The sequence below is a fragment of the Schistocerca cancellata genome, chromosome 7 (genome assembly GCF_023864275.1).
Source record: "Schistocerca cancellata isolate TAMUIC-IGC-003103 chromosome 7, iqSchCanc2.1, whole genome shotgun sequence".
Lineage (NCBI taxonomy): Eukaryota > Metazoa > Arthropoda > Insecta > Orthoptera > Acrididae > Schistocerca > Schistocerca cancellata.
This window is the reverse complement of record NC_064632.1, coordinates 450,258,961-450,274,983: the sequence shown is the minus strand read 5'-3', so window position 1 is coordinate 450,274,983 and position 16,023 is coordinate 450,258,961. Positions and strand designations below refer to the sequence as shown.

Genomic DNA, 16,023 nt, shown 5'->3' with positions numbered 1-16,023 from the left:
GACCTGGGCCTTCCCCCACACCCAGTAACCAGTGACGCAGCGTAGCAGGGGCTCTTATAACTCACACAGCAGCACGCTGTGCTGCCGCACAGAATCAGACTGACCTCTTATGACGAACAGATGGGCTTGATACGGCATCCGCTTGCAGGATACTAGCTATTAATATAACCTATCCGTCAATGACCTGCCACAGGCAGTAAGATATCCACTACAGCTCTTACTATCTGACCCAACTTATGCAGAGATTTTTTTCCCTTGGCCCTTGCCTTGGCATTTTTTCCCCTCTGCCCTTCAAAGCGCTACCGTCCGTTCAATTTTCGATCCAGTCTCTCTCCAGATGAGCGCGCGTTAATGATCCATCTTAGCCAGACGTACGCAAACATCGCAGACCTCACTTAGTGAACACTAACCACTATGCAGAGATGGCAGTAGATCTTTTGTGTTAGCCGTCATGCTGGTGTGGGCGTGGAGGGTCTCCACACTTTACAGTAAAAAAAACTCGGCACCGGTTTACTACACGCGCTATCAAAGTCGACACTAGGCGCTATGGCTGATGGGAGCGACTGTAAAGGCATTTTTCATTTACAGTCGATCCTATCAGCCACCGCGCCGAGTGTCAACTTTTTTTGTGCCATTAATATTTTATTCCGTATATAAAGCTACCAGTACTGCACCTCCTACATTTTAAATCAAAATTTTTATTATAAGCCGGTTAAATTCTACGAGAATAATTTTTAATTATATTTTTATTTATAGTCTACTTTATATGCACATTTATTAACGTTGCTTATGCACGCTTTACACTCTTGTAAATGTTTTGTTTTTGGTCGAAAACAATTCGATTCCTTCTCGCTCTTGCATTTGTTGCTGGACGTCGCTGTCGTGGCGTTGCGCTGTCAAAAGTCTAAACCTAAGTGAGGGTTTCGCCTTTCATCGAAAGTGCGCGTGCGAACATAGAGCGAGAGGAATCCGATTCTTTCATGCATGTATATGGAAATGTGCCAATGGCCTACGGTGTATTAGATGAACCCATACCTAGCACATCGCACCGAAATAATACTTGACACTTTTTTTGTGAAACTTGATGTGTTTTTCTACAAAATGACTTAGGATCTGTAAGTCAGCTTAATAAATCTCTGTATCGTTCCAAAGCTGTAAAGTCCTTTTCGACTAAGTCAGTTTCTTGGCACTTGTGTTGTGCTGAATGCGATTGTTTGTACAGTTGAAGTAATTTTCGTTACCCCTTTGAAATCACGTTCGTTACGTTGGTAACAGATTGCTGAGGAACCCATGTGACATATGTAAACAAGAGTGACTTATCATAACAATTAAGAGGTGTTAAATGACTTAATACTGGTTGGTATTTTCAAGTCTAACAGAAGTTTGGAGTGCTAAAGTGTGTACATTACTTTCGTGGCATTGAAAATAATTGGTGCGTTTGCTTTATAGTCCGTTTTGATTAAACTATGGCAACTAGTTTTCTGAAATTACTTAGTTTTGTTTTACAATCTACGAATTTTGCAATGTAGTGTTTAGTGGTAGTATTGTAAGCTTCGTGCCAGGTTAAGTCGTGTGTGCTCAGGTACATTAGAGCAGTTCTTCAGGCATCTTAGGGAGAATAGTGGGTAAAATATGGTTTAATTGTTTTCCCGTATCGATGATTAAATAGTTAAATTCCTATGGTAAATTTATTCGAAACAGTAACAAGTACTATTAGTGCATCATTTTTTGCCCTGCCAGCATTTCATATATTGACAGAATCTTCTCCATCTGCAGGCTTGGTGGGTCAAAGTAAAGAAATAATTTAGGAGAGAAAAGACCTGAGATTTCAGTGAAGATCATTAAATTTTGTACATTAAAACTAAATCTTATGTTACGACCTGCAATCATTACGTTTTCACACTAGTTCAGCGTTTTTAGTAAACGTGACTATTATTCAGATGTGATTCTTTTATTGCAAGAAAAGTTAAAATACCATATTATTAAAACAAACTCATGTGACAAATAATGCCCTTCAATAAATTCAATGCCTAGCTTTTAATTTGTGTAAGGCAGCCTATGTAACATTTTGTATGTTAATTAAAATTTCATAATGAAATAAGCTGTAGTTGAGTTTTATTGCTTTTTTTTTTTTTTGTATTTATGGATTCTTTTTACCTGCTTTTTTTCTAAAGTTGCAACCACCCAGTGTGTGGTACGTCCACACATTGGCTAGCTGTTACGTAAATTTTATTTCTGTAAAATACATGCCATTTGACATTGAATTCAATTCTGATATTGGGCGAGTGCTGATTTTCAGCTATTAAGAAAATTGGAGAACATCATCACCACATATTTATCATCTGTAAAAGGTATTCAGCAGGATGTTATTCTTTCAAATGATTGTTGTTTATGATTGTTAAATTTACTTCATACAGTTTCTTGTGTATCTGTTTTTAACTATATTGGACACCATCTGAAATAGATAAATAAATCCAGCACGAGGATATAGTCAGTTTGAGTGCAGGAGCTAGTTCATGCATGAAGATAATAACTTTAATCAAGAAACATTGTCATTGGGCAGTAAAGATGTTGTTGTTACCGGGAAATAATTTGTTATGAGTGAGGAGTATGAATAAAGGCTGTCACAAAAAACATGCATGTTTTGCACTCGTGAGAGTTACAAAGCTTCCAATTATTGTTCATTTACAATTCGTTAAAATGCATTGGTAATTTATATTCTTTTGCTGTCTAGAAATGTTTGTGAGAGGATGTAATACTCCGTATCAGAAAATAATTTTCAAATCGGTATAGCCTAAGTTATTTAGCCAGATTCCTCTAAAATAGCTTAATGAATTTGGTTCAGTATTACAGGCCTGGCAAGATGGACCAGATTAAATCTGAATAATTAGACCTATCTGAAGAATTCAGACAAGTACACAATAAATTTACTTTGGCGTTTTTGCTATGTAGACAAAAACATTGAATGTTAAGCACATGTCATGTCAAACTATCATTACGAACATTTATGAACATTATAGTCTGTCGTGCTTGCCACAGTCATGTGTTCAGAATGTGTGTGCTGTTTACAATGCGGCAGCTGTGGTAAAGCATAAAGACCATAACAAGATTTAACCTTCTGTCCACTGGAACATATTTCTGGAGCTCTTGACAGGCTGCTGTTGAAAACTATTTATGTAATTGGGAACATTAGGCATGAATACCCGAAACTGGTTACAGCTCTGAAACAAGCATTTTAAAAGTGTGCCTGATTCTGTTACTAAACAGCTGTGAAGAACATGAGAGGTGGTTGTTATAGAAGTTTTATTCGTCCGAAGGATATTGGACATGACATGATACTACACTTTAAGAGCAATAAAAAAAAGATGTCATATATTCAGACATTTAGATACAGGTCTAGTTTGGCAAAGGTGGAGCAGATAATCTTTATAACTTTATAGTAAAATCCGTCCAGGCTTGTTACTGCAGTAGTGTAGGGAAACCGAAATCAGGATGACCAGATGAAAATTGTTTATCCTTAGTGTACAATAAACATTGTAACGAAGTTGTTCATATTCTAAAAGGCTTGCACTACTTTGTTCGTTTCTTTCTCACTCCCAGACGCTAAACACACAGTTTCATAATGTGTCACTACACAATCAGCTCACATCAAGACTACAGTAACTTTGGTTTTCAGTGGTAAAGAAACAGAAGGAAGATGGGATTCTAATACCTGAAACCACAGTGAAAGAGTGTACGTATGGGTTGTTGGTTTAATATTGAATAAGGCATTAACCCCACAATTTTAAAGTAGGTTCAACTCCAAGTCCAACAATCCAACTTAAGGGTTTGCACTGTTCTCAAAATTAACATGAAAGTTGGAATTTCGTTTAACATGGCATGGTGAGTTTCTTGGGTCAACTGAACCTATCGACACAAGCTGATAATGTACGGTTCGAAATTATACACGCCCAAACAGAAATAGAACAGTACACTGACTATAATTCTTTTGCATCACAATTAGTTTCTGGAATGTTGATTTGTGACAGACTGATCCGTAGAGTAGCCTGAGGTCTTGGTTACTTGGGAGCTGACAGGTTGGTTATGGATTAGTGAATCCAGTGAACATAGTACAAAATATTAGATATGTTGACAAACCGTTTTATAACTTAGTTCACTGTTCAAGTTACATTGAATGGTGACAGTTTGGTTAACCTGTCGAAGCAGCATTGAACACTTCAGTCATTCCAGATCCTTGCTGTGTCCTTGGCAATTTGAAACTCGTGGTTGTGCTCTAATAACTTCTCTCTCATCATTCCCTTATTCCTTCTTCCCCAACTGAGGAATAACTAATAATAATGCTAATTTTTGCTACACAGTGGGAAAAGGTATGGAGGGTGCCTGTGGTACATACTGAGGTGAGGCAGAGCTTTACCCAAGATTAGAGATGTGTAAATTTATTTAAACAGCTATCTAACTACTTAATTTGTGGAACACCTAAAATAACTTGGTTCAGCTACATTTGCGGTTCACATCATTGCATATCTTTGGGAGAGAGAAATCATTAAGTTAAACATTTTGTGTATTTTCATTCAACATTGTCAAAATAAATGATGTTCCGAGGCAACACATCTTTACAAAAGGAAATCTTCATTGTTTAAAAGTGTGCTGTAAAAATAATACATGTTTCCCAAAATCATCCTGGAGACATATGTTTAAGGTGTATTTTGAAACCTGCTGCAACAGAATGTGTATTTCCTCATGAAGCAAATTGTAAGTAACCTTCTACGGTTCGAAAGGAACAATGATGTATGTTTATATCATTCATTATTCCCCATTAAGGTTGTCTTTAGTGTATTTTCTCCATCACCAGAGTGGACACCAAAAATGTTTGAAATTTCCATTCTAGTTGATTTTCCCTCACCACTTGTTAACTTATCATTGGTGTAGTGACTCTAGATGTGCAGAATTGAATATTTTTTGTTTCTTTCTGAAATTGAGATCGAGACAATTGGCAGAAAACCATTCAATAAAACTGCTAAGAATATTTTTTTTCATTCTGTTGATGAATTTATGTTTGGGTTATAATACTAATGTCATCTACAAAAGGAAATAATTTTGTTTGTTTATTTGAAGTCAAGGAATCTTATGCTCTGTAGATATATAGGGCCAGTGACAAGGTGTTAAATAAATTTTCATATATCTCATTTGCAAACAATATAAGTTGTTTAGTAATGGGAGCATTTATCTTAAGTTTTATTGTAAGCAGCGAAATAGACTAAAATACACTTAAAAATTCAGCACGTGTATCATGTGCCAAATACAGCAGTGGCTGCAATACAGAAATGCTATAAGACTCTGTGTGTATTTTAATATACCAAAATATAGATGATAGATCTTAGTAGTCATGTTACAGATGAGTATAAGTGTATTATTTTTTTTAGAGCTCTATGAAACAGTGAATTATATCTTAAGTGGAGGTAAGCATAAAAAGTAATTGTAAGCACTGTGTACACAGTATATTGAGGACTTAGGATAAGGTCAATAGTTAATGCAAGTTTGCCTTTAGATACTTACTGACAGAATAAAGAGTATGTTTCTTTAGCAAATCTTTTAACTTGTGAAGAGCTCAAGGGTGTGTGTGCTTTTTACAAAAGAAACTGTCTGTAGAATATGAATACAGGGGACTGGCAATATATATTAAGCTCTTTAAAAATGGGTTTGGTGCAGATTGTATTGATAACACCCCCCCCCCCCCCCCCTCTCCCCAGAAAGGAATGCTACATGTTAATATTGAACGCACAAGCCCGTGATACCTAATTTTTTTTGTGTTTATATCACACAATTACCCAAGAATTCTGAATTTGTGGCAGAGACTGCCGAGCTTGCCATATGACTCTAGCTTCTGAAGCAACAATGAGTGATTAACAAGGTCAAAAGCCTTACTAAGGTCAGTGAAAACTCCAGAAGAAAATTCCTTTTGAGTAAAGGCTGTAAGAATTTGGTCAGTGAAACTGAAGAGTGCATCATTAACAGTCCTGTTTTTCCTAAATCCAGATTGGTGTTTCCTCAGCTGATTTCATTCTATTTTATTTTTTTGAAATGCATTTATCTATTATCTATGACTTTTTCAAATATGGTTATAATAGAAGGAAACATTCCACGAAGGAAAAATATACTCGTCTTTAAATATGTCTGCTTGTGTCTGTATATGTGTGGATGGATATGTGTGTGTGTGCGAGTGTATACCCGTCCTTTTTTCCCCCTAAGGTAAGTCTTTCCGCTCCCGGGACTGGAATGACTCCTTACCCTCTCCCTTAAAACCCACATCCTTTCGTCTTTCCCTCTCCTTCCCTCTTTCCTGATGAGGCAATAGTTTGTTGCGAAAGCTTGAATTTTGTGTGTATGTTTGTGTTCGTTTGTGTGTCTGTCGACCTGCCAGCACTTTCATTTGGTAAGTCACATCATCTTTGTTTTCAGGTATACTTTTTCAAATATATTAGATATAGCTGGGAGTATGGAAATAGGACGATAATTGTTACATCATATCTATCCCCCCTTATGAAGGTTAAAATTACCTTTGAGGTCTCTAGTACTTCTGGGGAACGGCCTCTGCTTATTGAGCAATTGATCATGTTACATAGTAGTGTGACAATTTCTACAGATGTATCTTTTAATAAGTAATCTGAGATATCAACTCCATATGAAAATGATGATGTGGCTGTTATGATGTTTAATGGTTCTTCAATTACTGGAGTCAGGAAAATTCATCTGTCAGGCACTTGGAATATAGGTTTATGTGATACGGCTGGTACAGTGATTTCTGACCCTAGATTATCAGCAGTCTATGAAAAATGCTAGTTAGTGCACTAATCTGTTTTGCATCAGAGATTTGTTACCTTTATCTGGAAGTATTCATGCGAAACCCATCTGGGTTTGGTTCCTATGCTACAACTGACAACTTACCAAACTGCTTTACTCATATTACTTGGGTTTATGACAAACTTGTGGTTAGAATTTTTCATTATACACTACGTGCACGAGGATTTTTAATACTTTTTTTAAGAGTTTCTTTGGAAATTTGGATCACTGTTTGTCTTACTTTCTATGTAAAGTTTTTTCTTTGTTGTAGCCTTGGTGATCCACCCTCTGTATCCTTTTCTTTTCAATTACATTTCTGTATGTTTTTTTAAGGGAACAGACTGTTACAATAAAAGCACAGATCTTCAACTGATATTTTGTTTCATTTTCAATGTCTTTTTTATGATATACATTTTCCCAGGTCTTGTGCTTTAGCTGGTGCTAAATTAACATTAAGCTCTTGGTATCTGTAATCTCTCTTCCGTACGTGACTGTTGGTAACAAGGGTTTATTTACACCTATTTCTTTGAGGTTAAGTAAAAGATCCCATAGCGAGAAAGTCCATTGTGTAAGTTTTGTAAACAGTACAGGTATAAAGTAGTGTGTGGCATGTATTGAACTGCAAGATGTGGGTGTACTCTTGTAGACAACTTTACTGTGTTAGACACAGAAAATTTATTCAATAGGTTGCTTAAGTCAGTTGATTCATATGACTCAGTGGCAAAGTTTATATCAAAATCCCTAAATAATATAATTGTTTTGCTTTGTATAATGTAGAGGTTCATAACTCACTCCTCTTGGAATATTGATAGAATACTGTCTGGTGTCATGCAAATACAGACAAAGGGGTGTTTTTTCTCCTCTCCAGATGTTAAGAACTTAGTGTCTTGAAATGTTTTATACGTTTTTCGTTAGTTCACAGAACTGGTACCTTCTTTTATTGATATCAAGTGACCACCACCCCTTTTGGAAGTTCTGCAATAATACGAGCCAGTATTATAGTTTGTAATATGGTTTATGATACTCTTTTTTCCATCAGCTTTAAGCCAGCATTCTGTAACACATATTATATGTACATTTTTGAGTTCATTAAGATAGCACAGCTGGATTTCTCAGAGCTTATTTCTTATTGATTGTACATTCCAATAGAAAATACAGAGGGCTGTTAGTATTCACTTTAAGGCTTGCAGGTTGTGGAGCATTCGCTGTTTTAATAATGTTTTTGTTACCACTACACTTTGTGCACATATAACTGTGGATGTTACCTGTTGCCTTAGTAGCTTGTTGGAGACAGTCACAGTCTAGTTTTGATTTAGCATTAACATAGCTGGTCTTGGCTTGTTTAATTTTCCCTTCACTAAAGTTGTACTGCATCAATAATTTTTTCTTAGATCATTTGAGGTGATGTCCATGGCATATATGAAATCTTCTTCCAAAGCTATTTGCATCTACAATTACAATTCTATCATTATTAAATTGTTTGTAGATTTAAAAAAAAAATAATGATTTGCCCTTTTCGTATCATGATTTACACAGGAAGGAATATCAACAACATAGTGAAAGACAAATTGCTACTTACCATAAAGAAGATATATCAAGTTGCAGACAGGCACAATTTTAGAATGCCAACAGGTGCATCGTCAAGAAGTTGTTGGGGAGGGAAGTGGGGAAAGAAGGAGTGAAAAAGGAGAGGAATGGGGAAAGATGGTTGGGTGCATTGGCAGAGTTTGGGAGACAAGAATGGGGAGGAGATGATATGAGAGAGGTGCTGGAAACTGTTGGGTGGAGGGTGTGGGGACAGTATGTTAGGGTAGGTTAAGGCCGGGATAGTTATGGGAGTGGAGAATGTTGTGGTGTGAGGATAACTCCCATCTGTACAGTTCAGAAAAGCCGGTGGTAGAGGGAAGGATCAATATGTCTTGGGTTGTGAAACAGCCATTGAAATCAAGTGTGTTACGTGTAGTTGTGTGCTGTGCCAGAGGGTGGTGTACTTTGCCCTTGGCTGCAGTTTGTTGGTGGCCATTCATCTGGTGGACAGCTGGTTGGTAGTCGCACTAATGTAAAAAACTGTGCAATGATTGTAGCAGAGCTGGTAAATGATATGGCTGTCTTCTCAGGTGGCCCATACCCTGAAGGGGTAGGATAGACCTGTGACAAGACTGGAATACTACAATCTATTGGTTATGAACTTTAGAAACTGCAAAAAGGTGGGAATTTAAGGAGATGAGACCTGGATAAATTTAAAGAACCAGAGGTTGTAGAGAGTTTCAGGGAGAGCATTAGGGAACGATTGACAAGAATGGGGGAAAGAAATACAGTAGAAGAAGAATGGGTAGCTTTGAGAAATGTAATAATGAAAGCAGCAGAGGATCAAGTAGGTAAAAGGATGAGGGCTAATAGAAATCCTTGGGTAACAAAAGAGATATTGAATTTAATTGAGGAAAGGAGAAAATACAAAAATGCAGTAAATGAATCAGGCAAAAAGGAATACAAACGTCTCAAAAATGAGATCGACAGAAAGTGCAAAATGGCTAAGCAGGGATGGGTAGAGGACAAATGTAAGGATGTAGAGGCGTATATCACTAGAGGTAAGATAGATACTGCCTACAGGAAAATTAGAGAGACCTTTGGAAGAAAGAGAACCACTTGCATGAATATCAAGAGCTCAGGTGGAAACCCAGTTCTAAGCAAAGAAGGGAAAGAAGAAAGGTGGAAGAAGTATATAGAGGGTCTATACAAGGGCGATGTTCTTGAGAACAATATTATGGAAATGGGAGAGGATGTAGATGAAGATGAAATGGGAGATATGATACTGCGTGAAGAGTTTGATAGAGCACTGAAAGACCTAAGTCAAAACAAGGCCCCGGGAGTAGACAACATTCCATTAGAACTACTGATAGCCTTGTGAGAGCCAGCCCTGACAAAACTCTACCATTTGGTGACCAAGATGTATGAGACAGGTGAAATACCCTCCTACTTCTAGAAGAATATAATAATTCCAATCCCAAAGAAAGCAGGTGTTGACAGATGTGAAAATTACCAAACCATCAGTTTAATAAGTCACAGCTGCAAAATACTAACGCGAATTCTTTACAGACGAATGGAAAAACTGGTAGAAGCCGATCTCGGGGAAGATCAGTTTGGATTCCGTAGAAATGTTGGAACACGTGAGGCAATACTGACCCTACGACTTATCTTAGAAAATAGATTAAAGAAAGGCAAACCTACGTTTCTAGCATTTGTAGACTTAGAGAAAGCTTTTGACAATGTTGACTGGAATACTCTCTTTCAAATTCTAAAGGTGGCAGGGGTAAAATACAGGGAGCAAAAGGCTATTTAGAATTTGTACAGAAACCAGATGGCAGTTATAAGAGTCGAGGGGCATGAAAGGCAAGCAGTGGTTGGGAAGGGAGTAAGACAGGGTTGTAGTCTATCCCCGATGTTATTAAATCCGTATATTGAGCAAGCAGTAAGGGAAACAAAAGAAAAATTTGGAGTAGGAATTAAAATCCATGGAGGAGATATAAAAACTTTGAGGTTCGCCAATGACATTGTAATTGTGTGAGAGACAGCAAAGGACCTGGAAGAGCAGCTGAACGGAATGGACAGTGTCTTGAAAGGAGGATATAAGATGAACATCAACAAAAGCAAAATGAGGATAATGGAATGTAGTCGAATTAAATCGGGTGATGCTGAGGGAATTAGATTAGGAAATGAGATGCTTAAAGTAGTAAAGGAGTTTTGCTATTTGGGGAACAAAATGACTGATGATGATCAAAGTAGAGAGGATATAGAATGTAGACTGGCAATGCCAAGGAAAGCGTTTTTGAAGAAGAGAAATTTGTTAACATCGAGTATAGATTTAAGTGTCAGGAAGTTGTTTCTGAAAGTATTTGTATGAAGTGTAGCCATGTATGGAAGTGAAACGTGGACGATAAATAGTTTAGACAAGAAGAGAATAGAAGCTTTCGAAATGTGGTGTTACAGAAGAATGCTGAAGATTAGATGGGTAGATCACATAACTAATGAGGACGTATTGAATAGAATTGGAGAGAAGAGAAATTTGTGGCACAACTTGACTAGAAGAAGGGATCCGTTGGTAGGACATGTTCTGAGACGTCAAGGGATCACCAATTTAGTATTGGAGGGCAGTGTGGGGGGTAAAAATTGTAGAGGGAGACCAAGAGATGAATACACTAAGCAGATTCAGAAGGATGTAGGCTGCAATAGGTACTGGGATATGATGAAGCTAGTACAGGATAGAGTAACATGGAGAGCTATATCAAACCAGTCTCTGGACTGAAGACCACACAACACCACTATCAATTCCATAAAACTAAAGTTTATTTGTGAGAATATTATAATTTACACCATCAAATGCATCAGATACTTCACAAAAAATACCAGCTGTTACTATTTTATAATTTTTGAAATCTGAAATTTTTATTCCTTCTTTCCGATGTCTACACTGTATGAATCACAGCAAGTACAAAATAACCTAACAATATTTGTACATACTGATATTACGGCCATCCTCCAAATAGGACAATTGGATCTAAGAGTAGGGATGTAGCATACTGAACTGTATTGAAGTCTGAACTGTTTGTTATGATATGGCACAAAACACCTTATACTCAATGTCAGATTGCATTTAACACATTGTTTTTGGTTTCCATTGCGTTCAACTCTTATACATCTTCTTTGTGTCTTTTTTTGATCAATTTTGTGACAATTCGTTCAGATCTGGTGTCCATTTTCACTCTCAACTAACTACATGGAGATTCCAATGGATGTCCAAATTTTTTCCTTCCAATATCCAGTTTAAGGTATTTAACTGCAGCAACAAGTCTAAAAAACAGTAAATCCAGTGCATTTTCCCCATGTAGTGGTCTGTAGAGGAGCCAGACATTTAACAGGGTCATTTCCAGCATAAGTGTAAATAGTACCCAAGACTGTTTTCTTGTCTGATTTCTGTATATTCCCATCCTCTGATTTCTGTATATTCCCTCTGGGTAATGGGAATCAGGCATGGTGGTCAACTCCTACATTGTATGCATTATACAACTTCAAAGCAGTAGTTTTTACGCTTTTCTCTTTTTTACTTGCCTACTGTACCTGGTACCTGCTCCCAGATGTCCAACTCTGTCAAAATTTGTATCAATTATAGCACACTTGTCATGAATCTAACGAATAAGGCATCACCATTCCTGTCAAACTGATAGTCGTATTCACTTTGAGCTGTCTTTTCCAGTTCCTTGCTACTGTGGAATGGACAGTCACCAACTCAATTCTCTGTAACAGTCCCATTTGCATGATAATGCAGATTTCTGAAATAAATCAGAAGATATCTACTGTTGAAGAAATTATCGAAGTACACACATTGGTTATTTGGCTTTTGAATTCCATCCAGCATGTTTAGGACTACTCTCCATTCCAACAGTAGGTCATCCCTTTCAGTATGTGCTGAATCTGTTCCACACTATAAATAAAATTTGAAACAGTACCCTCTTGCTCCACAAAGAGGCCACAACTTATAGCCAAATCCAATAGGCGTTCCATGGATAAACAGTTTCAAACCAAATTGTCTGTAATATCTGACGGTCATTTCATCACAATTCAGTACTCCTTGGCACGTCAGAGAGTTCTACAGTTCCAACAGCATCATTGGGACACTCTTCTTCATCAGCCAAACAGTGTACTTCAGGTCGACATGCGGTTATATCAGTATGGTTCTGATCATCCAATCTTTATAGAGTGCATCACTGTTTATTATTTCTTCTTCATTGGGATATTGATATCATCTGAAGGCCATGATAACATAAATGAAATAAAATAAAATGTAGCAAAATGAAATGAAATAAATTTTGTGAAATGAAATAATAATAATAAATTTGCACTAACTAGGGAAAAGGTATGTGTAAATTCCTCGGTCCATCTGGATCTGTATTATTTACTGAAAGGCAACATATTTATAATTTGTAAATAATAGATAAACCTATATAATCCACTTTAAATCCCCTTATTCAAAGACAAATCACTAATAATCTCTGCAGAAAGGGAGTTACATCCCTACGGTTGCTAGGATGTAAGTAAACCCCTTTAGATAATACAAGTGGTTTCTTGACCATTTTACTATCTAAGTTTCTTCATTAACTACATTAAAAAAAAAATGGGTATGGGCACACAATCAATAATGTAAATACTTATAATAAAGAAAAATGTGTCTCTCAGTATTCAATAAGAAATTTAGGGTAGAATTTATTGTTTTTAATTTTCAATCCATTTTAAAACACATCAATAAATGAGGTAGAGTGCTAATAATGAGAAAATAATAATTACAGAATCATAAAATAAATGTGTCTACTTTCCTCTAAATAGAATGCTAGGACGTAGAGGTTTAATTTCAGAAATGAATTAGACATCCATATGACTGAATTTTGTATAGATAAAGTTTTTTCAATATATTGCTTTGATTTTTCTCTTGAAGTGCTTGTCACTAAACTTTCTACTATGTTTAAGAAATGAATATTAAACATACATGATACCTAAGACTGATTATTCATAACACTTCCATATAAATCAATTGTGATGTTATCCCGTTCTGTGGCCTGTTGTCCCCTCTTTTGTTTCACTAGACTTAAGGCTGTTGTCAGAATTACTGAGTTCTGTCGTAATGTGCATATTTTATTATTTTTTAACAACTTTTGTTAGAAATTTTGAGCAGTTTTTATAATGTGCAACTACTGCAGCATGTTAACTTTTTATTGCCAACAAATAAATTTCCCTTTTCCTTTCACAAGATGCTTAATCCCTCTAGTGAGGTATGTTCCTTTACATGGACATTTGACGTTCGTTCTGATTAGCTTATGACAGAAGCTCTTTTCAAATAATGATATGAATTAATCATATAGTAGATTAAATTTTACGTCAGCATTTGGTTTGCTGTAAATTTCATTGCAGTTCATCTCTTGTAAACTGTTCTTAAAAAATTTGTTGTGGGGGAATCATTAATTAGTTTAACTGATTGTTAACTGATTTCTAGTGAGGGGAATATACTGCAAGCCACTCTCCTATTTATCTGCATTAACTGTGCAGCATGATCAGAGACAGTACTTTTTACTGAGCATATAGTTATTTTCTTGCTTTGAGCTTCATCAAATATATATATATATTAGAGTCCTGCTATCTGCAAAACCGAGAATTGCAATATCCTGTTGTCAGCTTTGACCCATGATGTCATCAAGATGGTGGACATTCATATTTAAAGCATATACCACATGTCACTCTTTACACATGTGAACAGACTCAAATAATACAAGAAATATTTAATTGCAGTAACATAATAAAACTGGTGGGACAGCTGTGAGAATTAGGTGATTTTAAGTGGGGACAAAATAATTGTATGCCAGTCCTAACAGTGAAGACATACCAAAACAAATATTAACACAGATATCAAGTGAATGAAACACTTGGCAATCAACAAAACCACAATTAAAGAAAACCTGGAAGAACCTGCTGTCATAAATTTCCCTTGACCTATAGAACTTGAACAAAGTCCATGCTACCACGAACCCAAAATAGTTCCAAAACTCAACACCAGAAATTTCACTCGACCTATGTAGCTCCGGTGAAATCCATTATACCACAGAACCACACACAACTTGACAAATCAGGTGTCCAACACTTCACTGGATGTATAAAGCTTATATCGAAATGCTAACGTCTTCAATGTTGGTAAAACAAACTTCATAAGCCAATATAATTTTCAGTAATTAGCAACACAACCCAAAAATTCATAAAAAATTGCATTAACATCTATTTTGATTTACATGAAACACACAATTATGTGCATAAACACACACACACACACACACACACACACAAAAGAAAGAAAGAATCATACCTACCAACAAGTCACTCAACACACAAATTTAGCAATAGCAGAAGTAATATATCATCAGCACAGTCTCTCGAATGACCAGCCAAGAGTTCTCAAACCAGGAATCCCTCCACATAGAATGCCGTAAGTTATCCTGCCTACAGTGCCACATATGCTGGTCCGCGATCGGGGATGCAGCAACTTTGGTCAATCTGGTAGCTTCTGTATAATGTAACACTTACATACCCTGCATTAAATTGAATAACTGTTTGAATTTAATTGTTGAATTTAATTGTGGTCTACATGCACCCCTATTGTGGTATGCAAGAACCTATTTGTGAACTTCATTGTCATATGCATTACTAACAAAAAATGAAACTAAAATTAAATCTCCAGCCACAAACAACACTTGGTTCTAATAATTTCAAACTCTAAAACTGCCAATACCTAAATAACCCGCTAACTAACCACCTCAAACTTTTCCAGTATTATTCTTACAAACAGCACTCATGGAGTCGAATAAATCACTAATATCTCTCACAGACAATTTAGAAACATAAACATCCCACACTAGAGTGTCTCACCACATGCTGAAACATGCTCTCTTCAAACTAAAATCACTTCTAAATATGCCGTGCCACCATGATGTCACATATTGGAAGACAGTTACATCATGAAACAAAGCAGATTTCAGTTGACCCTTACTGTTTTATCCACCCATGTGGGAAAATTAGTTACTGAGCTCAGATTTTAAGATTCAGGTAAGGTTCCCAGATCATTTTTCCTCTCATAATCCTTTAGAAATACTACAATGAAGTCATCACATACTATTAACTGCGTGTCACTGTCTGACAAGGTAGTATACAGGGTTTTCATTTTAAATGAAGACATTGAAATATCTTGAAAATGATACATTGGATCAAAAAAAGTTACCCAACGATACCACACTCGACCTGCCACCCCACCCTGCGAATGGGTGTCAACTTTGAAATCCTCAGTGGGAACCCCCCTGCCCCTTCCCCCCTTTTTTTTGCAGGTTTTCATTCTATGGTAAAACCTACATACATTTTGTACGAAGCAATTTCTTTGTTTTTCCACAGGTGGTGCTGTAATCAGAGGTATAGAAATGAGTACACAATTGTAATTTGTGACATGCTGCTCAATGGCAGGTGAAACCCCAACTCCGTATATGAGTGTGGGACAGGCCAGGATTTCATAACTTCCAATTGGAAACCCCATTTGCAACTTTGTATTACTGAGACATATCGAACAGGGGACTACCCGATGCGCCACTGTGTCCTCGG

General features: G+C 36.6%; 1 protein-coding gene across 9 annotated transcripts in view; it reads left to right on the top strand.

The window, feature by feature from the left end:
* Positions 1-903: 903 nt before the first annotated feature.
* Positions 904-16,023, top strand: part of LOC126092469 (1,5-anhydro-D-fructose reductase-like) — a 142,498-nt gene continuing 127,378 nt past the window's right edge. For 2 of the 9 annotated variants that reach the window (XM_049908077.1, XM_049908080.1), the window contains exon 1: positions 904-1,115. The gene's annotated coding sequence lies outside the window, so the exon portion shown is untranslated. The other 7 variants (XM_049908075.1, XM_049908073.1, XM_049908081.1 and 4 more) reach the window with 6 other exon arrangements.